Here is a 27727-nt window from a genome sequence, read left to right as displayed (position 1 = left end):
CAAAGAGCGAGGGACACAGCGAGAGCGAGGGACACAGCGAGAGCGAGGGGCAGCGAGAGCGGGAGACACAGCAAGAGTGAGGGACACAGAGAGAGCGAGGGGAACAGAGAGAGCGAAGGACAGAAAGAGAGGTGGGGACACAGCGAGAGAGACAGAGAGAGGGGGACACATCGAGGGAGGGGGACACATAGCAGGAGAGGGACAAAGAGAGAGCGTAGGACACAGAGAGAGCGAGGGACACAGCGAGAGCGCGAGACACAGAGTGAGCGAGGGACGCAGAGAGAGTGAGGGATGCAGAGAGAGCGAGGGACGCAGAGAGAGCGAGGGACACAGAGAGAGCGAGGGACACAGAGCGAGCGAGGGACACAGAGAGCGAGGGACACAGAGAGAGCGAGGGACACAGAGAGAGCGAGGGACACATAGAGAGCGATACAGAGAGAGCGAGGGACACAGAGAGCGAGGGACACAGAGAGCGATGGACACAGAGAGCGAGGGACACAGAGAGATCGAAGGACACAGAGAGAGCGAGGGACACAAAGAGAGCGAAGGACACAGAGTGCGAGGGACAGAAAGAGAGCGAGGGACACAGCGAGAGCGAGCGACACAGCGAGAGCGAGGGACACAGCGAGAGCGAGGGACACAGCGAGAGCGAGGGACACAGAGAGAGAGGGACACAGAGAGAGAGGGACAATGAGAGAGAGGGACACAGAGAGAGAGGGACAGAGTGAGAGTGGGACAGAGTGAGAGTGGGACAGAGTGAGAGTGGGACAGAGAGGGACACAGCGAGAGAAAGTGGGTCAGAGAGAAAGAGGGATACAGCGAGAGAGCCAGAGAGAGGGGGACACAGAGAGAGCGAGGGACACAGAGCGAGCGGGGGACACAGAGAGAGCGGGGGCACAGAGAGAGCGGGGGACACAGAGAGAGCGAGGACCACAGAGAGCGAGGACCACAGAGTGCGAGGGACACAGAGAGCGAGGGGCACAGAGCGTGAGGGACACGGGGAGCGAGGGACACGGGGAGCGAGGGACACGGGGAGCGAGGGACACGGGGAGCGAGGGACACGGGGAGCGAGGGAGACGGGGAGCGAGGAAAACAGAGTGAGCGAGGGACACAGCGAGTGCGAGGGATACAGAGAGAGCGAGGGACACAGCGAGAGCGGGAGACACAGCAAGAGTGAGGGACACAGCGAGAGCGAGGGGAACAGAGAGAGCGAAGGACAGAGAGAGAGGGGGGGACACAGCGAGAGAGACAGAGAGAGGGGGGACACATCGAGGGAGGGGGACACATAGCAGGAGAGGGACAAAGAGAGAGCGTAGGACACAGAGAGAGCGAGGGACACAGCGAGAGCGAGGGACACAGAGTGAGTGAGGGACACAGAGAGAGCGAGGGACGCAGAGAGAGCGAGGGACGCAGAGAGAGCGAGGGACGCAGAGAGAGCGAGGGACACAGAGAGCGAGGGACACAGAGAGAGCGAGGGACACAGAGAGAGCGAGGGACACAGAGAGAGCGATACAGAGAGAGCGAGGCACACAGAGAGCGAGGGACACAGAGAGCGAGGGAAACAGATAGAAAGAGGTACGCAGTGAAAGAGAGGGATAGAGTGAGATAGGACACAGAGAGACAGGGACACAGAGGGAGAGAGGGATACAGAGAGGGGCAGAGAGAGGTGGGCACACAGAGAGAGTGAGGGACACACACAGAGAAAGAGATACACAGTGGGTCAGGATGTGAGGTTTCGGGGACGTGAGTGGGCAGGATGTGAGGGTTAGGGGACATGAGGGTGTGATGGTGTGAGGGTGCCAGGACGTGAGGCAGTCAGGACATTGGTGTTATCAAAATGACCGTTTTCATTGAATCCAAATTGTTTCATTATAAATTCTAATCTGAGGAATTGAAATCACAGCATTTCAGTGAAAAATCCCATTGAACCCCCTTGTCTAATAAAATGATGTTGTTGCCGATGACCATGTATTGATTCAGGAATAAACTTTACATCTCACAGTGTGAAAAAATAAAATTGAATCCAAATTTATAGAGCAACTCATTGAAGAAATCTGTCTGTGAACAACACGTAAAATATGAAGTGAAACTTTGCAATGAGCTTTGTTTTTGTGGCCAGGAATCTACTCTTAAAATGGAGGCAGAAATGAAGTTGTGTTTAACTCACATTCTGTGATTTCTTGCTGGTTTTTACTCATTCTATGGAAAGCCTTCCTAAGGCGACAGACGAATGGTTATTCCAAACATCAGAAATTCTGAGGGAAACAAATGTTAAACCAAAGACAGAAATAATGACAGGACATTGCTGAATCTCTTGTTGACTGCTGAATTAACATAACCATAGACAGGACAAGTGTCTTCCTTAGCAGACACAGGAACCACACCGAGGGGGACATTCCTGACAGAACGTCGGGGGTGGGGTCTGTACACAGGTCACTGAGGAGATCTTAGTCCAAACTGTTTCGAATCATTTCCCAAATGTTTGACAACATTTGTGGCACATCCAAAATTTAAGATACTTTGCTGTCTGTATTCTGTGAATCCAGCTGTGAAATATCTTCACTTCAATGTCTTTTCCCCAACACTATCCCCATATCCCTTTATTTCAATGGCATTTAGAAATCAGTCAATTTCTGCATTAAACTTAATCAATAGCTTTCCATCTTTGAGAGTGGAGAAATCACCAGGAATGTGGGATTTGATCTCCAGGGTTAGGTTGGAGAAACAGGGCTCGTTCAGGCCCTATTGAACCAATATCTCCTCCTAGGACAGTCTGGCAATCTCACTATCAGCCAATTGACCCTCCGCTGCACTCCCTCTCTGGCAACTATATCCTTTCTATGTTAGGGAGACCAAAACTGTACACAGTACTCCAGGTGTGGTCTCACCAAGGCCTTGTGTAACTGCAGTAAGACATCTCCACTTCTGAACTCAAATCCCTCTTGCACTGAAGGCCAACATATCATTGGTCTTCTTAACTGCTGCTGCACCCCCTCTCTACTTTCAGTGACTGGTGTACGAGGACAGCCAGCTCTCTTTCTACATCCACATTCCCCAACAAATCACTGTTTAAATCAGACACTTTCCATCAGTATTTTGTTATACCAACGTGTACAAATGTCAGAAATGACTGTGCTGTGCTCACCTAAAATGGCCACCATTAAGTAACTTAAAATGGCTGACTGCTGATCGTGGATTTTGTTTTGACAATATTCCCAGACAGACAGAGAGAGAAGTAGAAACAGAGAGATGAAGAAACTAATAGAAGACATTTATTTGAGATTTTGAAACTCCATCAAACATGACCAGCAACATCATGGGGTTAGACACAGATTCCTCGACACTGTCCCTGGCAAACACTCCCAGGACAGGTACATCACGGGGTTAGATACGGAGTAAAGCTCCCTGTATACTCTCCCCATAAAACACTCCCAGGACAGGTACAGCACGGGGTTAGATAGAGTAAAGCTCCCTCTACACTGTCCCCATCAAACACTCCCAGGGCAGGTACAGCACGGGGTTAGATAGAGTAAAGCTCCCTCTACACTGACCCCATCAAACACTCCCAGGGCAGGTACAGCACGGGGTTAGATAGAGTAAAGCTCCATCTACACTGTCCCCATCAAACACTCCCAGGACAGGTGCAGCACGGGGTTAGATACAGAGTAAAGCTCCCTGTACACAGTCCCCATCAAACACTCCCAGGACAGGTACAGCACGGGATGAGATCCAGAGTCAAGCTCCCTCCACATTGTCCCCATTAAACACTCCCAGGGCAGGGACAACACGGGGTGAGATACAGAGTAGCGAGGGACGCACAGAGAGTGAGGGACGCAGAGCGAGGGACGCAGAGCGAGGGACACAGAGAGCGAGGGACACAGAGAGCGAGGGACACAGAGAGCGAGGGACACAGAGAGCAAGGGACACAGAGCGAGGGACACAGAGCGAGGGACACAGAGCGAGGGACACAGAGCGAGGGACACAAGGGACAAAGAGCGAGGGACAGAGTGAGCGAGGGACGCAGAGAGCGAGGGACGCAGAGAGCGAGGGACGCAGAGCGAGGTACGCAGAGAGCGAGGTACGCAGAGAGCGAAGTACGCAGAGAGCGAGGTACGCAGAGAGCGAGGGATGCTGAGAGCGAGGGACGCAGAGAGCGAGAGACACAGAGAGAGAGGGACACAGAGAGAGGGACACAGAGAGAGATGGACAGAGAGGGACACAGCGAGAGAGCCAGAGAGAGGGGGACACATAGAGGGAGAGGGACACATAGAGGGAGTGAGGGACACAGCGGGAGAAATAGCGAGGGACACAGCGAGTGTGAGCGAGGGACACAGCGAGAGAGAGCGAGGGACACAGCGAGAAAGAGCGAGGGACACAGCGAGAGAGAGCGAGGGACACAGCGAGAGAGAGCGAGGGACACAGCGAGAGAGCCAGAGAGAGGGGGACACATAGAGGGAGAGGGACACATAGAGGGAGTAAGGGACACAGCGGGAGAAAGAGCGAGGGACACAGCGAGTGAGAGCGAGGGACACAGCGAGAAAGAGCGAGGGACACAGCGAGAGAGAGCGAGGGACACAGCGAGAGAGAGCGAGGGACACAGCGAGAGAGAGCGAGGGACACAGCTAGAGAGAGTGAGGGACACCGCGGGAGAGAGGGACACAGCGAGAGAGAGGGACACAGCGAGAGAGAGGGACACAGCGAGAGAGAGGGACACCGAGAAAGAGAGAGGCACAGAGAGAGCGAGGGTCACAGAGAGAGCGAGGGACACAGAGAGAGCGAGGGACACAGAGAGCGAGGGACAGAGAGAGCGAGGGACACAGAGAGCGAGGGACACACAGAGAGCGAGGGACACGCAGAGAGCGAGGGACACACAGAGAGCGAGGGACACACAGAGAGCGAGGGATACACAGAGAGCGAGGAACGCAGAGCGAGCGACACAGAGAACGAGCGACACAGAGAGCGAGGGACACAGAGCGAGGGACACAGAGCGAGGGACACAGAGCGAGGGACACAGAGCGAGGGACACAAGGCACACAGAGCGAGGGACAGAGTGAGCGAGGGACGCAGAGAGCGAGGGACGCAGAGAGCGAGGGACGCAGAGCGAGGTACGCAGAGAGCAAGGTACGCAGAGAGCGAAGTATGCAGAGAGCGAGGTACGCAGAGAGCGAGGGACGCTGAGAGCGAGGGACGCAGAGAGCGAGGGACAGAGAGAGAGAGAGACACAGAGAGAGAGGGACACAGAGAGAGAGGGACACAGAGAGAGATGGACAGAGAGGGACACAGCGAGAGAGCCAGAGAGAGGGGGACACATAGAGGGAGAGGGACACATAGAGGGAGTGAGGGACACAGCGGGAGAAAGAGCGAGGGACACAGCGAGTGAGAGCGAGGGACACAGCGAGAGAGAGCGAGGGACACAGCGAGAAAGAGCGAGGGACACAGCGAGAGAGAGCGAGGGACACAGCGAGAGAGAGCGAGGGACACAGCGAGAGAGAGCAAGGGACACCGCGGGAGAGAGGGACACAGCGAGAGAGAGGGACACAGCGAGAGAGAGGGACACAGCGAGAGAGAGGGACACAGCGAGAGAGAGGGACACAGCGAGAGAGAGGGACACCGAGAAAGAGAGAGGCACAGAGAGAGCGAGGGTCACAGAGAGAGCGAGGGACAGAGAGAGAGCGAGGGACACAGAGAGCAAGGGACAGAGAGAGCGAGGGGCACAGAGAGCGAGGGACACAGAGAGCGAAGGACACAGAGAGCGAGGGACACAGAGAGCGAGCGACACAGAGAGAGAGGGACACAGAGAGAGTGGGACAGAGAGAGAGTGGGACAGAGAGGGACACAGCGAGAGAGAGTGGGTCAGAGAGAGAGAATGACACAGCAAGAGAGCCAGAGAGAGAGGGACACATGGAGGGGGAGGGACACAGCGAGAGAAAGAGCGAGCGACAAAGTGAGAGAGAGCGAGGGACGCAGCGAGAGAGAGAGAGAGAGACACAGCGAGAGAGAGCGAGGGACACAGCGAGAGAGAGAGAGGGACACAGCGAGAGAGCGAGAGGGACACAGCGAGAGAGAGAGAGGGACACAGCGAGACAGGGAGGGACACAGCGAGAACGAGGGACACAGCAAGAGCGAGGGACACAGCGAGAGCGAGAGCGAGGGACGCAGGGAGAGCGAGGGACACAGCGAATGCGAGGGACACAGAGCGTGAGGTACACTGCGAGAGCGAGGGACACAGAGAGCGAGGGATACTGCGAGAGCGAGGGACACTGCGAGAGCGAGGGACACAGAGAGCGAGGGACACTGCGAGAGCGAGGGACACAGCGAGAGCGAGGGACACAGCGAGAGCGAGGGACACAGCGAATGCGAGGGACACAGAGAGCGCGAGGGACAATGCGAGAGCGAGGGTCACTGCGAGAGCGAGGGACACTGCGAGAGCGAGGGACACACAGAGAGCGAGGGACACACAGAGAGCGTGGGGCACACAGAGAGCGAGGGACACAGAGAGCGAGGGACACAGAGAGCGAGGGCCACACAGAGAGCGAGGGCCACACAGAGAGCGAGGGACACACAGATAGTGAGGGACACACAGAGAGCGAGGTACACACAGAGAGTGAGGGACACACAGAGAGCGAGGGACACATTACGCGACGGACACAGCGCGCGAGGGTCACAGATAGCGAGGGACACAGAGCGCGAGGGACACAGACAGGGACAGAGAGCGCGAGGGACACAGAGCGCGAGGGACACAGAAAGCAAGGGACACAGAGAGCGAGGTACACAGAGAGCGAGGGACACAGAGAGCGAGGGACACAGCGAGAGCAAGGGACACAGCGAGAGAGGGACACAGAGAGAGAGGTACACAGAGAGCGAGGGACACTGCGAGAACGAGGGACACAGCAAGAGCGAGGGACACTGCGAGCGCGAGGGACACACAGAGAGCGAGGGACACAGAGAGCGAGGGACACAGAGAGCGAGGGACACAGAGAGCGAGGGACACAGAAAGGGAGAGACACTGAGAGGGAGGGACACAGAGAGCGAGGGACACAGAGAGCGAGGGACACAGAGAGCGAGGGACACAGCGAAAGCGAGGGACACACAGAGAGCGAGGGACACAGCGAGAGCGAGGGACACTGGGAGCGAGGGACACTGGGAGCGAGGGACACTGGGAGCGAGGGACGCAGAGAGCGAGGGACACAGAGAGCGAGGGACACAGAGAGCGAGGGACACAGAGAGAGAGGGACACATAGAGGGAGCGAGGGACACAGCGAGAGAGCGAGCGAGGGACACAGTGAGAGAGAGAGAGGGACACAGTGAGGGAGAGAGAGGGACACAGCGCGAGAGAGAGAGGGACACAGCGAGAGAGAGAGAGGGACACAGCGAGAGAGAGAGAGGGACACAGCGAGAGAGAGTGGGACACAGCGAGAGAGAGAGGGACACAGCGAGAGAGAGAGGGACACAGCGAGAGACAGAGGGACACAGCGAGATTGAGAGGGACACAGCGAGAGAGTTGGACACAGCGAGAGATTGAGGGACACACCAAGATTGTGGGGGACAGAGAGAGAGAGTGTGACAGAGAGGGACACAGCGAGAGAGAGGGGGACAGAGAGGGGCACAGCAAGAGAGAGGGGGAGACAGTGAGAGACGGACACAGCGAGAGAGACAGAGAGAGGGGGACACATAGAGGGAGAGGGACACAGAGAGAGTGGCACAGATAGAAAGTGGTACGCAGTGAAAGAGAGTGATAGAGTGAGATAGGAGGACACAGAGAGAGACAGGGACACAGAGGGAGAGAGGGATACAGAGAGGGACAGAGAGAGGTGGGCACACAGAGAGAGTGAGGGACACACAGAGAAAGAGGTACACAGCGGGTCAGGATGTGAGGTTTCGGGGACGTGAGTGGGTCAGGATGTGAGGGTTAGGGGACATGAGGGAGTGATGGTGTGAGGGTGCCAGGGCGTGAGGCAGTCAGGACATTGAGGTTATCAAAATGACCGTTTTCATTGAATCCAAATTGTTTCAGTAAATTCTAATCTCAGGAATTGACATCAGAGCATTTCAGTGAAAAATCCCATTGAACCCCCTTGTCTAATAAAATGATGTTGTTGCCGATGACCGTGTATTAATTCAGGAATAAACTGTACATCTCACAGTGTGAAAAAGTCAAATTGAATCCATATTTATAGAGCAGCTCATTGAAGAAATCTGTCTGTGAACAACACGTAAAATATGAAGTGAAACTTTGCAATGAGCTTTGTTTTTGTGGCCAGGAATCTTCTCTTAAAATGGAGGCAGAAATGAAGTTGTGTTTAACTCACATTCTGTGATTTCTTGCTGGTTTTTACTCATTCTATGGAAAGCCTTCCTAAGGCGACAGACGAATGGTTATTCCAAACATCAGAAATTCTGAGGGAAACAAATGTTAAACCAAAGACAGAAATAATGACAGGACATTGCTGAATCTCTTGTTGACTGCCGAATTAACATAACCATAGACAGGACAAGTGCCTTCCTTAGCAGACACAGGAACCACACCGAGGGAGACATTCCTGACAGAACGTCGGGGGTGGGGTCTGTACACAGGTCACTGAGGAGATCTCAGTCCAAACTGTTTCCAATCATTTCCCAAATGTTTGACAACATTTGTGGCACATCCAAAATTTATGATACTTTGCTGTCTGTATTCTGTGAATCCAGCTGTGAAATATCTTCACTTCAATGTCTTTTCCCCAACACTATCCCCATATCCCTTTATGTCAATGGCATTTAGAAATCAGTCAATTTCTGCATTAAACTTAATCAATAGCTTTCCATCTTTGAGAGTGGAGAAATCACCAGGAATGTGGGATTTGATCTCCAGGGTTAGGTTGGAGAAACAGGGCTCGTTCAGGCCCTATTGAACCAATATCTCCTCCTAGGACAGTCTGGCAATCTCACTATCAGCCAATTGACCCTCCGCTGCACTCCCTCTCTGGCAACTATATCCTTTCTATGTTAGGGAGACCGAAACTGTACACAGTACTCCAGGTGTGGTCTCACCAAGGCCTTGTGTAACTGCAGTAAGACATCTCCACTTCTGAACTCAAATCCCTCTTGCAATGAAGGCCAACATATCATTGGTCTTCTTAACTGCTGCTGCACCCCCTCTCTACTTTCAGTGACTGGTGTACGAGGACAGCCAGCTCTCTTTCTACATCCACATTCCCCAACAAATCACTGTTTAAATCAGACACTTTCCATCAGTATTTTGTTATACCAACGTGTACAAATGTCAGAAATGACTGTGCTGTGCTCACCTAAAATGGCCACCATTAAGTAACTTAAAATGGCTGACTGCTGATCGTGGATTTTATTTTGACAATATTCCCAGACAGACAGAGAGAGAAGCAGAAACAGAGAGATGGAGAAACTAATAGAAGACATTTATTTGAGATTTTGAAACTCCATCAAACATGACCAGCAAAGGAACATCATGGGGTTAGACACAGATTCCTCTACATTGTCCCTGGCAAACACTCCCAGGACAGGTACATCACGGGGTTAGATACGGAGTAAAGCTCCCTCCACATTGTCCCCATCAAACACTCCCAGGACAGGTACATCACGGGGTTAGATACAGAGTCGCGAGGGACGCACAGAGAGTGAGGGACGCAGAGCGAGGGACGCAGAGCGAGGGACGCAGAGCGAGGGATACACAGAGAGCGAGGGACACACAGAGAGCGAGGGACACACAGAGAGCGAGGGACACACAGAGAGCGAGGGACACAGAGATAGCGAGGGACACAGAGATAGCGAGGGACACAGAGATAGCGAGGGACACACAGAGAGCGAGGGACACAGAGAGAGCGAGGAACACAGAGAGAGCGAGGACCACAGAGTGCGCGAGGGACACAGAGTGCGCGAGGGACACAGAGTGCGCGAGGGACACAGTGAGAGCGAGGGACACAGCGAGAGCGAGAGACACAGCGAGAGCGAGGGACACAGCAAGAGCGAGGGACACAGCGAGAGCGAGGGACACAGCGAGAGCGAGGGACGCAGGGAGAGGAAGGGACACAGCGAGAGCGAGGGACACAGCGAGAGCGAGGGACACAGCGAGAGCGAGAGCGAGGGACACAGCGAATGCGAGGGACACAGAGCGCGAGGTACACTGTGAGAGCGAGGGACACAGAGAGCGAGGGACACTGCGAGAGCGAGGGACACAGAGAGAGCGAGGGACACTGCGAGAGCGAGGGACACAGAGAGCGCGAGGGACACGGCGAGAGCGAGGGACACAGCGAGAGCGAGAGACACAGCGAGAGCGAGGGACACAGCAAGAGCGAGGGACACAGCGAGAGCGAGGGACACAGCGAGAGCGAGGGACGCAGGGAGAGGAAGGGACACAGCGAGAGCGAGGGACACAGCGAGAGCGAGGGACACAGCGAGAGCGAGAGCGAGGGACACAGCGAATGCGAGGGACACAGAGCGCGAGGTACACTGTGAGAGCGAGGGACACAGAGAGCGAGGGACACTGCGAGAGCGAGGGACACAGAGAGAGCGAGAGACACTGCGAGAGCGAGGGACACAGAGAGCGCGAGGGACACGGCGAGAGCGAGGGACACAGAGAGCGAGGGACACAGAGAGCGCGAGTGACACTGCGAGAGCGACGGACACAGCAAGAGCGAGGGACACAGCGAGAGCGAGGGACACAGCGAGAGCGAGGGACGCAGGGAGAGCAAGGGACACAGCGAGAGTGTGGGACACAGCGAGAGCGAGGACACAGCGAATGCGAGGGACACAGAGCGCGAGGGACAGAGAGAGCGAGGGACAGAGAGAGCGAGGGACACTGCGAGAACGAGGGACACTGCGAGAGCGAGGGACACTGCGAGCGCGAGGAACAATGCGAGCGCGAGGGTCACAGAGTGCGCGAGGGACACAGAGTGCGCGAGGGACACAGAGTGCGCGAGGGACACAGAGTGCGCAAGGGACACAGTGAGAGCGAGGGACACAGCGAGAGCGAGGGACACAGCAAGAGCGAGGGACACAGCGAGAGCGAGGGATACAGCGAGAGCGAGGGACGCAGGGAGAGCAAGGGACACAGCGAGAGCGAGGGACACAGCGAGAGCGAGGGACACAGCGAGAGCGAGAGCGAGGGACACAGCGAATGCGAGGGACACAGAACGCGAGGGACACTGCGAGAGCGAGGGACACAGCGAGAGCGAGGGACACTGCGAGAGCGAGGGACACAGCGAGAGCGAGGGACACAGCGAGAGCGAGGGACACTGCGAGAGCGAGGGACACAGAGAGCGCGAGGGACACTGCGAGAGCGAGGGACACTGTGAGAGCGAGGGACGCTGCGAGAGCGAGGGACACAGAGAGCGCGAGGGACACTGCGAGAGCGAGGGACACAGAGAGCGAGGGACACAGAGAGCGAGGGACACTGCGAGAGCGAGGGACACAGCGAGAACGCGGGACACAGAGAGCGCGAGGGACACTGCGAGAGCGACGGACACAGCAAGAGCGAGGGACACTGCGCGAGTGAGGGACACTGCAAGAGCGAGGGACACTGCGAGAGCGAGGGACACAGAGAGCGAGGGACACTGAGCGCGAGGTACACTGCGAGAGCGAGGGACACAGAGAGCGAGGGACACTGCGAGAGCGAGGGACACAGCGAGAGCAAGGGACACAGCGAGAGCGAGGGACACAGAGAGGGAGGGACACTGCGAGAGCGAGGGACACAGAGAGCGCGAGGGACACTGCGAGAGCGACGGACACAGCAAGAGCGAGGGACACTGCGAGAGCGAGGGACACTGCAAGAGCGAGGGACACAGCGAGAGCGAGGGACACTGCGAGAGCGAGGGACACTGCAAGAGCGAGGGACACAGCGAGCGCGAGGGACACAGAGAGCGCGAGGGACACTGCGAGAGCGAGGGACACTGCGAGAGCGAGGGACACTGCGAGCGCGTGGGACAGAGAGGGATACAGCGAGAGAGAGTGGGTCAGAGAGAGAGGGACACAGCGAGAGAGCCAGAGAGAGGGGGACACAGAGAGAGCGGGGGACACAGAGAGCGAGGGACACTGCGAGAGCGAGGGACACAGCGAGAGCAAGGGACACAGCGAGAGCGAGGGACACAGAGAGCGAGGGACACTGCGAGAGCGAGGGACACAGAGAGCGCGAGGGACACTGCGAGAGCGACGGACACAGCAAGAGCGAGGGACACTGCGAGAGCGAGGGACACTGCAAGAGCGAGGGACACTGCGAGAGCGAGGGACACTGCGAGAGCGAGGGACACAGAGAGCGCGAGGGGCACTGCGAGAGCGAGGGAAACTGCGAGAGCGAGGGACACTGAGCGCGAGGTACACTGCGAGAGCGAGGGACACAGAGAGCAAGGGACACTGCGAGAGCGAGGGACACAGCAAGAGAGAGAGGGACACAGTGAGTGAGAGGGGGACACAGCGAGTGAGAGGGGGACACAGCGAGAGAGAGGGGGACACAGCGAGAGAGAGGGGGACACAGCGAGAGAGACGGTGGACAGCGAGAGAGAGGGACACAGCGAGAGAGGGACACAGTGAGAGAGAGAGGCACACAGCGAGAGAGAGAGGGACACAGCGAGAGAGAGAGGGACACAGCGAGAGAGAGAGGGACACAGCGAGAGAGAGGGACACAGCGAGAGAGAGAGGGACACAGTGAGAGAGATGGACACAGCGAGAGAGTGAGGCACACAGCGAGAGAGAGAGGGACACAGCGAGAGAGAGGGGGACACAGCGAGAGAGACGGTGGACAGCGAGAGAGAGGGACACAGCGAGAGAGAGAGGGACACAGCGAGAGAGAGAGCGACACAGCGAGAGAGAGAGGGACACAGTGAGAGAGATGGACACAGTGAGAGAGTGAGGGACACACCGAGATTGTGGGGGGCAGAGAGAGAGGGGGACGGAGAGGGACACAGCAAGAGAGAGGGTGACACAGCGAGCGAGGGACACAGAGAGAGCGGGGGACACAGAGAGAGCGGGGGACACAGAGAGAGCGGGTGACACAGAGAGAGCGAGGAACACAGAGAGAGCGAGGGACACTCAGAGAGCTAGGGACACAGAATAGAGAGCAAGGGATACAGAGAGCGATGGACACAGAGAGAGCGAGGGACACAGAGAGAGCGAGGGACACAGTGAGAGTGAGGGACACAGAGGGAGCGAGGGACAGAGAGAGAGAGGGACACAGAGAGAGTGGGACAGAGAGAGAGTGGGACAGAGAGGGACACAGCGAGAGAGAGTGGGTCAGAGAGAGAGAATGACACAGCAAGAGAGCCAGAGAGAGGGGGACACATAGAGGGGGAGGGACACAGCGAGAGAAAGAGCGAGCGACAAAGTGTGAGAGAGCGAGGGACACAGCGAGAGAGAGAGAGAGACACAGCGAGAGAGAGCGAGGGACACAGCGAGAGAGAGAGGGACACAGCGAGAGAGAGAGAGGAACACAGCGAGAGAGAGAGAGGGACACAGCGAGACAGATAAGGACACAGCGAGAGAGAGGGACACAGCGAGAGAGAGCGATGGACACAACGAGAGAGAGGGGGACACAGCGAGAGAGAGGGGGACACAGCGACAGAGACGGGGACACAGCGACAGAGAGGGGGACACAGCGAGAGAGAGGGGGACACAGCGAGAGACCGAGGGACACGGAGAGCAAGGGACACGGAGAGCGAGGGACACGGAGAGCGAGGGACACACAGAGAGCGAGGGACACACAGAGAGCGAGGGACACAGAGAGAGCGAGGGACACCCAGAGAGCGAGGGACACACAGAGAGCAAGGGAGACACAGAGAGCGAGGGACACAGAGAGAGCGAGGGACACAGAGAGCGAGGGACACAGAGAGAGCGAGGGACACAGAGAGAGCGAGGGACACAGCGAGAGCGAGGGACACAGCGAGAGCGAGGGACACAGAGAGAGCAAGGGACACAGAGCGCCGGACACAGTGAGCGAGGGACGCAGAGAGTGAGGGATGCAGAGAGCGAAGGACGCACAGAGCGAGGGACGCAGAGGGCAGGGGACACGGAGAGCGAGGGACACGGAGAGCGAGGGACACGGAGAGCGAGGGACACAGCGAGAGCGAGGGACACAGCGAGAGCGAGGGACACAGCGAGATCGAGGGACACAGAGAGATAAGGACACAGAGAGATAGGGACAGAGTGAGAGTGGGACAGAGAGCGAGTGGGACACAGAGGGATACAGCGAGAGAGAGTGGGTCAGAGAGAGAGGGACACAGCGAGAGAGCCAGAGAGAGGGGGACACAGAGAGAGCGGGGGACACAGAGAGCGAGGGACACTGCGAGAGCGAGGGACACAGCGAGAGCAAGGGACACAGCGAGAGCGAGGGACACAGAGAGCGAGGGACACTGCGAGAGCGAGGGACACAGAGAGCGCGAGGGACACTGCGAGAGCGACGGACACAGCAAGAGCGAGGGACACTGCGAGAGCGAGGGACACTGCAAGAGCGAGGGACACTGCGAGAGCGAGGGACACTGCGAGAGCGAGGGACACAGAGAGCGCGAGGGACACTGCGAGAGCGAGGGACACTGCGAGAGCGAGGGACACTGAGCGCGAGGTACACTGCGAGAGCGAGGGACACAGAGAGCGAGGGACACTGCGAGAGCGAGGGACACAGCAAGAGAGAGAGGGACACAGTGAGTGAGAGGGGGACACAGCGAGTGAGAGGGGGACACAGCGAGAGAGAGGGGGACACAGCGAGAGAGAGGGGGACACAGCGAGAGAGACGGTGGACAGCGAGAGAGAGGGACACAGCGAGAGAGGGACACAGTGAGAGAGAGAGGCACACAGCGAGAGAGAGAGAGACACAGCGAGAGAGAGAGGGACACAGCGAGAGAGAGAGGGACACAGCGAGAGAGAGGGACACAGCGAGAGAGAGAGGGACACAGTGAGAGAGATGGACACAGCGAGAGAGTGAGGCACACAGCGAGAGAGAGAGGGACACAGCGAGAGAGAGGGGGACACAGCGAGAGAGACGGTGGACAGCGAGAGAGAGGGACACAGCGAGAGAGAGAGGGACACAGCGAGAGAGAGAGCGACACAGCGAGAGAGAGTGGGACACAATGAGAGAGATGGACACAGTGAGAGAGTGAGGGACACACCGAGATTGTGGGGGGCAGAGAGAGAGGGGGACGGAGAGGGACACAGCAAGAGAGAGGGTGACACAGCGAGCGAGGGACACAGAGAGAGCGGGGGACACAGAGAGAGCGGGGGACACAGAGAGAGCGGGGGACACAGAGAGAGCGGGTGACACAGAGAGAGCGAGGAACACAGAGAGAGCGAGGGACACTCAGAGAGCTAGGGACACAGAATAGAGAGCAAGGGATACAGAGAGCGATGGACACAGAGAGAGCGAGGGACACAGAGAGAGCGAGGGACACAATGAGAGTGAGGGACACAGAGGGAGCGAGGGACAGAGAGAGAGAGGGACACAGAGAGAGTGGGACAGAGAGAGAGTGGGACAGAGAGGGACACAGCGAGAGAGAGTGGGTCAGAGAGAGAGAATGACACAGCAAGAGAGCCAGAGAGAGGGGGACACATAGAGGGGGAGGGACACAGCGAGAGAAAGAGCGAGCGACAAAGTGTGAGAGAGCGAGGGACACAGCGAGAGAGAGAGAGAGACACAGCGAGAGAGAGCGAGGGACACAGCGAGAGAGAGAGGGACACAGCGAGAGAGAGAGAGGAACACAGCGAGAGAGAGAGAGGGACACAGCGAGACAGCGAAGGACACAGCGAGAAAGAGGGACACAGCGAGAGAGAGCGATGGACACAACGAGAGAGAGGGGGACACAGCGAGAGAGAGGGGGACACAGCGACAGAGACGGGGACACAGCGACAGAGAGGGGGACACAGCGAGAGAGAGGGGGACACAGCGAGAGAGCGAGGGACACGGAGAGCGAGGGACACGGAGAGCGAGGGACACGGAGAGCGAGGGACACACAGAGAGCGAGGGACACAGAGAGAGCGAGGGACACCCAGAGAGCGAGGGACACACAGAGAGCAAGGGAGACACAGAGAGCGAGGGACACAGAGAGAGCGAGGGACACAGAGAGAGCGAGGGACACAGAGAGCGAGGGACACAGAGAGAGCGAGGGACACAGAGAGAGCGAGGGACACAGCGAGAGCGAGGGACACAGCGAGAGCGAGGGACACAGAGAGAGAGTGACACAGAGCGCCGGACACAGTGAGCGAGGGACGCAGAGAGTGAGGGATGCAGAGAGCGAAGGACGCACAGAGCGAGGGACGCAGAGGGCTGGGGACACGGAGAGCGAGGGACACGGAGAGCGAGGGACACGGAGAGCGAGGGACACAGCGAGAGCGAGGGACACAGCGAGAGCGAGGGACACAGCGAGATCGAGGGACACAGAGAGTTAAGGACACAGAGAGATAGGGACAGAGTGAGAGTGGGACAGAGAGCGAGTGGGACAGAGAGGGATACAGCGAGAGAGAGTGGGTCAGAGAGAGAGGGACACAGCGAGAGAGCCAGAGAGAGGGGGACACAGAGAGAGCGGGGGACACAGAGAGCGAGGGACACTGCGAGAGCGAGGGACACAGCGAGAGCAAGGGACACAGCGAGAGCGAGGGACACAGAGAGCGAGGGACACTGCGAGAGCGAGGGACACAGAGAGCGCGAGGGACACTGCGAGAGCGACGGACACAGCAAGAGCGAGGGACACTGAGAGAGCGAGGGACACTGCAAGAGCGAGGGACACTGCGAGAGCGAGGGACACTGCGAGAGCGAGGGACACAGAGAGCACGAGGGACACTGCGAGAGCGAGGGACACTGCGAGAGCGAGGGACACTGAGCGCGAGGTACACTGCGAGAGCGAGGGACACTGAGCGCGAGGTACACTGCGAGAGCGAGGGACACAGCAAGAGAGAGAGGGACACAGCGAGTGAGAGGGGGACACAGCGAGTGAGAGGGGGACACAGCGAGAGAGAGGTGGACACAGCGAGAGAGAGGGGGACACAGCGAGAGAGACGGTGGACAGCGAGAGAGAGGGACACAGCGAGAGAGGGACACAGTGAGAGAGAGAGGCACACAGCGAGAGAGAGAGGGACACAGCGAGAGAGAGAGGGACACAGCGAGAGGGAGAGGGACACAGCGAGAGAGAGGGACACAGCGAGAGAGAGAGGGACACAGTGAGAGAGATGGACACAGCGAGAGAGTGAGGCACACAGCGAGAGAGAGAGGGACACAGCGAGAGAGAGGGGGACACAGCGAGAGAGACGGTGGACAGCGAGAGAGAGGGACACAGCGAGAGAGAGAGGGACACAGCGAGAGAGAGAGCGACACAGCGAGAGAGAGAGGGACACAGTGAGAGAGATGGACACAGTGAGAGAGTGAGGGACACACCGAGATTGTGGGGGGCAGAGAGAGAGGGGGACGGAGAGGGACACAGCAAGAGAGAGGGTGACACAGCGAGCGAGGGACACAGAGAGAGCGGGGGACACAGAGAGAGCGGGGGACACAGAGAGAGCGGGGGACACAGAGAGAGCGGGTGACACAGAGAGAGCGAGGAACACAGAGAGAGCGAGGGACACTCAGAGAGCTAGGGACACTCAGAGAGCTAGGGACACAGAATAGAGAGCAAGGGATACAGAGAGCGATGGACACAGAGAGAGCGAGGGACACAGAGAGAGCGAGGGACACAGTGAGAGTGAGGGACACAGAGGGAGCGAGGGACAGAGAGAGAGAGGGACACAGAGAGAGTGGGACAGAGAGAGAGTGGGACAGAGAGGGACACAGCGAGAGAGAGTGGGTCAGAGAGAGAGAATGACACAGCAAGAGAGCCAGAGAGAGGGGGACACATAGAGGGGGAGGGACACAGCGAGAGAAAGAGCGAGCGACAAAGTGTGAGAGAGCGAGGGACACAGCGAGAGAGAGAGAGAGACACAGCGAGAGAGAGAGAGGGACACAGCGAGAGAGAGAGAGGGACACAGCGAGAGAGAGAGAGGAACACAGCGAGAGAGAGAGAGGGACACAGCGAGACAGAGAAGGACACAGCGAGAGAGAGGGACACAGCGAGAGAGAGCGATGGACACAACAAGAGAGAGGGGGACACAGCGAGAGAGAGGGGGACACAGCGACAGAGACGGGGACACAGCGACAGAGAGGGGGACACAGCGAGAGAGAGGCGGACACAGCGAGAGAGCGAGGGACACGGAGAGCGAGGGACACGGAGAGCGAGGGACACGGAGAGCGAGGGACACACAGAGAGCGAGGGACACAGAGAGAGCGAGGGACACCCAGAGAGCGAGGGACACACAGAGAGCAAGGGAGACACAGAGAGCGAGGGACACAGAGAGAGCGAGGGACACAGAGAGAGCGAGGGACACAGAGAGAGCGAGGGACACAGAGAGCGAGGGACACAGAGAGAGCGAGGGACACAGAGAGAGCGAGGGACACAGCGACAGCGAGGGACACAGCGAGAGCGAGGGACACAGAGAGAGCAAGGGACACAGAGCGCCGGACACAGTGAGCGAGGGACGCAGAGAGTGAGGGATGCAGAGAGCGAAGGACGCACAGAGCGAGGGACGCAGAGGGCTGGGGACACGGAGAGCGAGGGACACGGAGAGCGAGGGACACGGAGAGCGAGGGACACAGCGAGAGCGAGGGACACAGCGAGAGCGAGGGACACAGCGAGATCGAGGGACACAGCGAGATCGAGGGACACAGAGAGATAAGGACACAGAGAGATAGGGACAGAGTGAGAGTGGGACAGAGAGCGAGTGGGACAGAGAGGGATACAGCGAGAGAGAGTGGGTCAGAGAGAGAGGGACACAGCGAGAGAGCCAGAGAGAGGGGGACACAGAGAGAGCGGGGGACACAGAGCGAGCGGGGGTCACAGAGAGAGCGGGGGACACAGAGAGAGCGGGGGACACAGAGAGAGCGGGGGACACAGAGAGAGCGAGGACCACAGAGAGCGAGGGACACGGGGAGCGAGGGACACGGGGAGCGAGGGACACGGGGAACGAGGGACACGGGGAAGGAGGGACACGGGGAACGAGGGACACGGGGAGCGAGGGAGACGGGGCGCGAGGAAAACAGAGTGAGCGAGGGACAAAGCGAGTGCGAGGGACACAGAGAGCGAGGGACACAGCGAGAGCGGGAGACACACCAAGAGTGAGGGACACAGAGAGCGAGGGGAACAGAGAGAGCGAAGTCACAGAGAGAGGGGGGGACACAGCGAGAGAGACAGAGAGAGGGGGCACATCGAGGGAGGGGGACACATAGCAGGAGAGGGACAAAGAGAGAGCGTGGGACACAGAGAGAGCGAGGGACACAGCGAGAGCGAGGGACACAGCGAGAGCGAGGGACACAGCGAGAGCAAGGGACACAGCGAGAGCAAGGGACACAGAGCGCCGGACACAGTGAGCGAGGGACGCAGAGAGTGAGGGACACACAGAGAGCGAGGGACACAGAGAGAGCGAGGGACACCCAGAGAGCGAGGGACACACAGAGAGCAAGGGAGACACAGAGAGCGAGGGACACAGAGAGAGCGAGGGACACAGAGAGAGCGAGGGACACAGAGAGCGAGGGACACAGAGAGAGCGAGGGACACAGAGAGAGCGAGGGACACAGCGACAGCGAGGGACACAGCGAGAGCGAGGGACACAGAGAGAGCAAGGGACACAGAGCGCCGGACACAGTGAGCGAGGGACGCAGAGAGTGAGGGATGCAGAGAGCGAAGGACGCACAGAGCGAGGGACGCAGAGGGCTGGGGACACGGAGAGCGAGGGACACGGAGAGCGAGGGACACGGAGAGCGAGGGACACAGCGAGAGCGAGGGACACAGCGAGAGCGAGGGACACAGCGAGATCGAGGGACACAGCGAGATCGAGGGACACAGAGAGATAAGGACACAGAGAGATAGGGACAGAGTGAGAGTGGGACAGAGAGCGAGTGGGACAGAGAGGGATACAGCGAGAGAGAGTGGGTCAGAGAGAGAGGGACACAGCGAGAGAGCCAGAGAGAGGGGGACACAGAGAGAGCGGGGGACACAGAGCGAGCGGGGGTCACAGAGAGAGCGGGGGACACAGAGAGAGCGGGGGACACAGAGAGAGCGGGGGACACAGAGAGAGCGAGGACCACAGAGAGCGAGGGACACGGGGAGCGAGGGACACGGGGAGCGAGGGACACGGGGAACGAGGGACACGGGGAAGGAGGGACACGGGGAACGAGGGACACGGGGAGCGAGGGAGACGGGGCGCGAGGAAAACAGAGTGAGCGAGGGACAAAGCGAGTGCGAGGGACACAGAGAGCGAGGGACACAGCGAGAGCGGGAGACACACCAAGAGTGAGGGACACAGAGAGCGAGGGGAACAGAGAGAGCGAAGTCACAGAGAGAGGGGGGGACACAGCGAGAGAGACAGAGAGAGGGGGACACATCGAGGGAGGGGGACACATAGCAGGAGAGGGACAAAGAGAGAGCGTGGGACACAGAGAGAGCGAGGGACACAGCGAGAGCGAGGGACACAGCGAGAGCGAGGGACACAGCGAGAGCAAGGGACACAGCGAGAGCAAGGGACACAGAGCGCCGGACACAGTGAGCGAGGGACGCAGAGAGTGAGGGATGCAGAGAGCGAAGGACGCACAGAGCGAGGGACGCAGAGGGCAGGGGACACGGAGAGCGAGAGACACGGAGAGCAAGGAACACAGAGAGAGCGAGGGACACAGTGAGAGCGAGCGACACAGCGAGAGCGAGGGACACAGAGAGAGATTGACACAGAGAGATAGGGACACAGAGAGATAGCGACAGAGTGAGAGTGGGACAGAGAGAGAGTGGGACAGAGAGGGACACAGCGAGAGAGAGTGGGTCAGAGAGAGAGGGACACAGCGAGAGAGCCAGAGAGAGGGGGACACAGAAAGAGCGAGGGACACAGAGCAAGCGGGGGTCACAGAGAGAGCGTGGGACACAGAGAGAGCGGGGTACACAGAGAGAGCGGGGGACAGAGAGCGAGCGGGGGTAACAGAGAGAGCGGGGGACACAGAGACAGCGGGGGCACAGAGACAGCGGGGGGGACAGAGAGAGAGGGGGACACAGAGAGAGAGGGTGACACAGAGAGAGAGGCGGACACAGAGAGAGCGAGGTCCACAGAGAGCGAGGGACACAGAGAGCGAGGGACACGGGGAGCGAGGGACACGGGGAGCGAGGGACACGGGGAGCGAGGGACACGGGGAGCGAGGGACACGGGGAGCGAGGGACACCGAGAGCGAGGGACACAGCGAGAGCGGGAGACACACCAAGAGTGAGGGACACAGAGAGCGAGGGGAACAGAGAGAGCGAGGGACAGAGAGAGAGCGAGGGACACAGAGAGAGCGAGGGACACAGAGAGAGCGAGGGACACAGCGAGAGCGAGGGACACAGAGAGAGCGAGGGACACAGCGAGAGCGAGGGACACAGAGAGAGCGTGGGACACAGAGAGAGCGAGGGACACAGAGAGAGCGAGGGACACAGAGAGAGCGAGGGACACAGAGAGAGCGAGGGACACAGAGCGCTGGACACAGTGAGCGAGGGACGCAGAGAGTGAGGGATGCAGAGAGCGAAGGGCGCACAGAGCGAGGGACGCAGAGGGCTGGGGACACGGAGAGCGAGGGACACGGAGAGCGAGGGACACAGAGAGAGCGAGGGACACAGTGAGCGCGAGGGACACGGAGAGCGAGGGACACGGAGAGCGAGGGACACGGAGAGCGAGGGACACGGAGAGCGAGGGACACGGAGAGCGAGGGACACGGAGAGCGAGGGACACAGCGAGAGCGAGGGACACAGTGAGCGCGAGGGACACGGAGAGCGAGGGACACAGCGAGAGCGAGGGACACAGCGAGAGCGAGGCACACAGCGAGAGCGAGGGACACAGCGAGAGCGAGGGACACAGAGAGAGAGTGACACAGAGAGATAAGGACACAGAGAGATAGGGACAGAGTGAGAGTGGGACAGAGAGAGAGTGGGACAGGGAGGGATACAGCGAGAGAGAGTGGGTCAGAGAGAGAGGGACACAGCGAGAGAGCCAGAGAGAGGGGGACACAGAGAGAGCGAGGGACACAGAGAGAGCGGGGGGACACACAGAGAGCGAGGGACACAGAGAGCGAGGGACACAGAGAGCGAGGGACACAGAGAGCGAGGGACACGGAGAGCGAGGGACACGGGGAGCGATGGACACGGGGAGCGAGGGACACGGGGAGCGAGGGACACGGGGAGCGAGGGACACGGGGTGCGAGGGACACGGGGAGCGAGGGACACGGGGAACGAGGGACACGGGGAGCGAGGGAGACGTGGCGCGACGAAAACAGAGTGAGCGAGGGACACAGCGAGTGCGAGGGACACAGAGAGCGAAGGACACAGAGAGAGGGGGGGACACAGCGAGAGAGACAGAGAGAGGGGGACACATCGAGGGAGGGGAACACATAGCAGGAGAGGGACAAAGAGAGAGCGTGGGACACAGAGAGAGCGTGGGACACAGAGAGAGCGAGGGACACAGAGAGAGCGAGGGACACAGCGAGAGCAAGCGACACAGCGAGAGCGAGGGACACAGCGAGAGCGAGGGACAGAGAGAGAGTGGGACAGAGAGGGACACAGCGAGAGAGAGTGGGTCAGAGAGAGAGAATGACACAGCGAGAGAGCCAGTGAGAGGGGGACACATAGAGGGAGAGGGACACAGCGAGAGAAAGAGCGAGCGACAAAGTGAGAGAGAGCAAGGGACACAGCGAGAGAGAGCGAGGGACACAGCGAGAGTGAGGGACACAGCGAGAGCGAGGGACACAGCGAGAGCGAGGGACACAGAAAGAGAGGGACACAGAAAGAGAGGGACACAGAAAGAGAGGGACACAGAGAGAGAGGGATACAGAGAGAGTGGGACAGAGTGAGAGTGGGACAGAGTGAGAGTGGGACAGAGAGAGAGTGGGACAGAGAGGGACACAGCGAGAGAGAGTGGGTCAGAGAGAGAGAGGGACACAGCGAGAGAGCCAGAGAGAGGGGGACACAGAGAGAGCGAGGGACACAGAGAGAGCGGGGGACACAGAGAGAGCGGGGGCACAGAGAGAGCGGGGGACACAGAGAGAGCGAGGACCACAGAGAGCGAGGACCACGGGGAGCGAGGGACATGGGGAGCGAGGGACACGGGGAGCGAGGGACACGGGGAGCGAGGGACACGGGGAGCGAGGGACACGGGGAGCGAGGGAGACGGGGAGCGAGGAAAACAGAGTGAGCGAGGGACACAGCGAGTGCGAGGGACACAGCGAGTGCGAGGGACACAGAGAGAGCGAGGGACACAGCGAGAGCGGGAGACACAGCAAGAGTGAGGGACACAGAGAGAGCGAGGGGAACAGAGAGAGCGAAGGACACAGAGAGAGGGGGGGACTCAGCGAGAGAGACAGAGAGAGGGGGACACATCGAAGGAGGGGGACACATAGCAGGAGAGGGACAAAGAGAGAGCGTAGGACACAGAGAGAGCGAGGGATACAGCGAGAGCGAGGTACACAGAGTGAGTGAGGGACGCAGAGAGAGCGAGGGACGCAGAGAGAGCGAGGGACGCAGAGAGAGCGAGGGACGCAGAGAGAGCGAGGGACACAGAGAGAGCGAGGGACACAGAGAGAGCGAGGGACACAGAGAGAGCGAGGGACACAGAGAGCGAGGGACACAGAGAGTGAGGGACACAGATAGATCGAAGGACACAGAGAGAGCGAGGGACACAAAGAGAGCGAAGGACACAGAGAGCGAGGGACACAGAGAGAGCGAGGGACACAGCGAGAGCGAGGGAGACAGCGAGAGCGAGGGACACAGAGAGCGAGGGACACAGAGAGAGCGAGGGAACCACAGAGAGCGAGGGAACCACAGAGAGCGAGGGACACAGAGAGCGAGGGACACAGAGAGAGTGGGACAGAGAGGGACACAGCGAGAGAGAGTGGGTCAGAGAGTGAAGGACACAGAGAGAGTGACACAGATAGAAAGAGGTACACAGTGAAAGAGAGGGATAGAGTGAGATAGGAGGACACAGAGAGAGACAGGGACACAGAGGGAGAGAGGGATACAGAGAGGGACAGAGAGAGGTGGGCACACAGAGAGAGTGAGGGACACACACAGAGAAAGGGGTACACAGCGGGTCAGGATGTGAGGTTTCGGAGACGTGAGTGGGCAGGATGTGAGGGTTAGGGGACATGAGGGTGTGATGGTGTGAGGGTGCCAGGACGTGAGGCAGTCAGGACATTGGTGTTATCAAAATGACCGTTTTCATTGAATCCAAATTGTTTCATTATAAATTCTAATCTCAGGAATTGACATCAGAGGATTTCAGTGAAAAATCCCATTGAACCCCCTTGTCTAATAAAATGATGTTGTAGCCGATGACCGTGTATTGATTCAGGAATAAACTGTACATCTGACAGTGTGAAAAAATAAAATTGAATCCATATTTATAGAGCAGCTCATTGAAGAAATCTGTCTGTGAACAACACGTAAAATATGAAGTGAAACTTTGCAATGAGCTTTGTTTTTGTGGCCAGGAATCTTCTCTTAAAATGGAGGCAGAAATGAAGTTGTGTTTAACTCACATTCTGTGATTTCTTGCTGGTTTTTACTCATTCTATGGAAAGCCTTCCTAAGGCGACAGACATAGAACATAGAACATAGAAAATACAGCACAGAACGGGCCCTTCGGCCCACGATGTTGTGCCGAACCTTTGTCCTAGATTAATCATAGATTATCATTGAATTTACAGTGCAGAAGGAGGCCATTCGGCCCTTTGAGTCTGCACCGGCTCTTGGAAAGAGCACCATACCCAAACTCAACACCTCCACCCAACACCAAGGGCAATTTGGACATTAAGGGCAATTTATCATTGGCCAATTCACCTAACCCGCACATCTTTGGACTGTGGGAGGAAACCGGAGCACCCGGAGGAAACCCACGCAGTCACGGGGAGGACGTGCAGACTCCGCACAGACAATGACCCAAGCCGGAATCGAACCTGGGACCATGGAGCTGTGAAGCAATTGCGCTATCCACAATGCTACCGTGCTGCCCTTAAGAACAAATAAATCTACACTATATCATTTTACCGTCATCCATGTACCTATCCAATAGCTATCCAAACATCAGAAATTCTGAGGGAAACAAATGTTAAACCAAAGACAGAAATAATGACAGGACATTGCTGAATCTCTTGTTGACTGCTGAATTAACATAACCATAGACAGGACAAGTGTCTTCCTTAGCAGACACAGGAACCACACCGAGGGAGACATTCCTGACAGAACGTCGGGGGTAGAGTCTGTACACAGGTCACTGAGGAGATCTCAGTCCAAACTGTTTCCAATTATTTCCCAAATGTTTGACAACATTTGTGGCACATCCAAAATTTAAGATACTTTGCTGTCTGTATTCTGTGAATCCAGCTGTGAAATATCTTCACTTCAATGTCTTTTCCCCAACACTATCCCCATATCCCTTTATGTCAATGGCATTTAGAAATCAGTCAATTTCTGCATTAAACATAGTCAATAGCTTTCCATCTTTGAGAGTGGAGAAATCACCAGGAATGTGGGATTTGATCTCCAGGGTTAGGTTGGAGAAACAGGGCTCGTTCAGGCCCTATTGAACCAATATCTCCTCCTAGGACAGTCTGGCAATCTCACTATCAGCCAATTGACCCTCCGCTGCACTCCCTCTCTGGCAACTATATCCTTTCTATGTTAGGGAGACCGAAACTGTACACAGTACTCCAGGTGTGGTCTCACCAAGGCCTTGTGTAACTGCAGTAAGACATCTCCACTTCTGAACTCAAATCCCTCTTGCAATGAAGGCCAACATATCATTGGTCTTCTTAACTGCTGCTGCACCCCCTCTCTACTTTCAGTGACTGGTGTACAAGCTCCATTTGTACATCCACATTGTCCAACATATCACCGTTTAAATACGAATCTTTCCTTCAGTTTTTGTTTGATACTAACTTGGACAACTGTCCGAATTGTCTCAGTGTTGTGCTCACATAAAATGGCCACCATTAAGTAACATAAAATGGCTGGCTGCTGATCGTGGATTTGTTTAGAGAGAGAGATAGAGAGTTGCAGAGAGAGAGAAGATGGGGAGACTAACCGAATACATTAATTCAAGATTCAGAATCTCCATCAAACACTGTTAGCAAAAGTACATCATGGGGTTAGATACAGATTACACATCCCTCTAAACTGTCCCCATCAAACACTCCCAGGACAGGTACAGCACGGGGTTAGGTACTGAGTAAAGATCCCTCGACACTGTCCGCACCAAACACTCCCAGGACAGGGACAGCACAGGGTTAGATACAGAGTAAAGCTCCCTCTACACTGACCCCATCAAATACTCCCAGGACAGGTACAGCACGGGGTTAGATACAGAGTAAAGCTCCCTCTACACTGACCCCATCAAATACTCCCAGGACAGGTGCAGCACGGTGTTAGATACAGAGTAAAGATCCCTCTACACTGTCCACAACAAACACTCCCAGGACAGGTACAGCACGGGGTTAGATACAGAGTAAAGCTCCCTCCACATTGTCCCCATCAAACAGTACTATGACAGGTACAACACGGGGTGAGATACAGAGTAAAGCTCTCTCTACACTGTCCCCATTAAATACAACAGGACAGGTACAGCACGAGGTTAGATAAACAGTAAAGCTCCCTCTGCACTGTCCCCATCAACCACTCCCAGGGACAGGCACAGCACGGGGTTAGATAAAGAGTAAAGCTCCTTCCACACTGCGCCATCAAACACACCCAGGACAGGTACAGCACGGGGTTAGATACAGAGTAAAGCTCCCTCTACACTGTCCCCATCAAACACTCCCAGGACAGGTACAGCACAGGGTAAATACACAGTAAAGCTCCCTCTACACTGTCCCCATCAAATACTCCCAGGAGAGGTACATAGGAACAGGAGTGGGCCATTCAGCTGATCGAGCCTGCCTTAGCAACTAGACCACCTTAATCAATAACCTATTTTAATAATCCGATACAAAGCCCTGGATGAATTTATTTCCCAGCAGCATCGGTAGCTGTAAATGCTGCTCTACACTATGTCAGAAATATTACTGCATTAGAGAATGTCATTGTGAATATTACCTTGTAATATTTAACCGTTCTCATCCATATCTCTATTGTGAACACATTAGCTCCTTTCCCAGTGATCACTACAATTGACCCTGTCACTGTTTATACTATAAGCTCTTGTCCCAGTTAATACTACATTACACCATACTGCTGTGGACACTACAATTAACCCTTTTGGAGAGCTGACTACCATGTAGCCAGGGTAAGAGCCTTTGGGACTACCATGTATAATAATCTTTATTGTCACAAGTAGGCTTACATTAACACTGCAATAAAGTTACTGTGAAAAGCCCCTAGTCGCCACATTCCAGCGCCTGTTCGGGTAAACAGAGGGAGAATTCAGAATGTCCAAATTACCCAACAGCACGTCTTTCAGACTTGTGGGAGGAAACCGGAGCTCCCGGAGGAAACCCACGCAGACACAGGGAGAACATGCCGGGAATCGAACTCGGTACCCTGGAGCTGTGAAGCCACAGTGCTACCCACTGTGCCACCGTGCCGCGTAAAAAGTCACACACACAACCTCCCCCCATCCCCAGACACACAAACACGTGTACAGACAAACACAAACTCACACACAGACACAAACTCAGACAGGCTGCGTCAATACAGCTTTCAAATGGAGCGAGATC

General features: G+C 57.1%; 1 long non-coding RNA gene across 1 annotated transcript in view; it reads right to left on the bottom strand.

Moving 5' to 3' along the window:
• Nucleotides 1-8317: 8317 nt before the first annotated feature.
• LOC140410263 (uncharacterized) overlaps nt 8318-27727 on the bottom strand; it is a 31382-nt gene continuing 11972 nt past the window's right edge. Inside the window, exon 3 of the long non-coding RNA XR_011940598.1 lies at nt 8318-8397. This is a non-coding gene — a long non-coding RNA (uncharacterized lncRNA). The remainder of the gene's footprint in view (nt 8398-27727) is intronic.

Source organism: Scyliorhinus torazame, chromosome 4 (genome assembly GCF_047496885.1).
Source record: "Scyliorhinus torazame isolate Kashiwa2021f chromosome 4, sScyTor2.1, whole genome shotgun sequence".
Taxonomy (NCBI): domain Eukaryota; kingdom Metazoa; phylum Chordata; class Chondrichthyes; order Carcharhiniformes; family Scyliorhinidae; genus Scyliorhinus; species Scyliorhinus torazame.
Note: the sequence above shows the minus strand (reverse complement) of the source record. Positions and strands in the feature narration are given on the sequence as shown.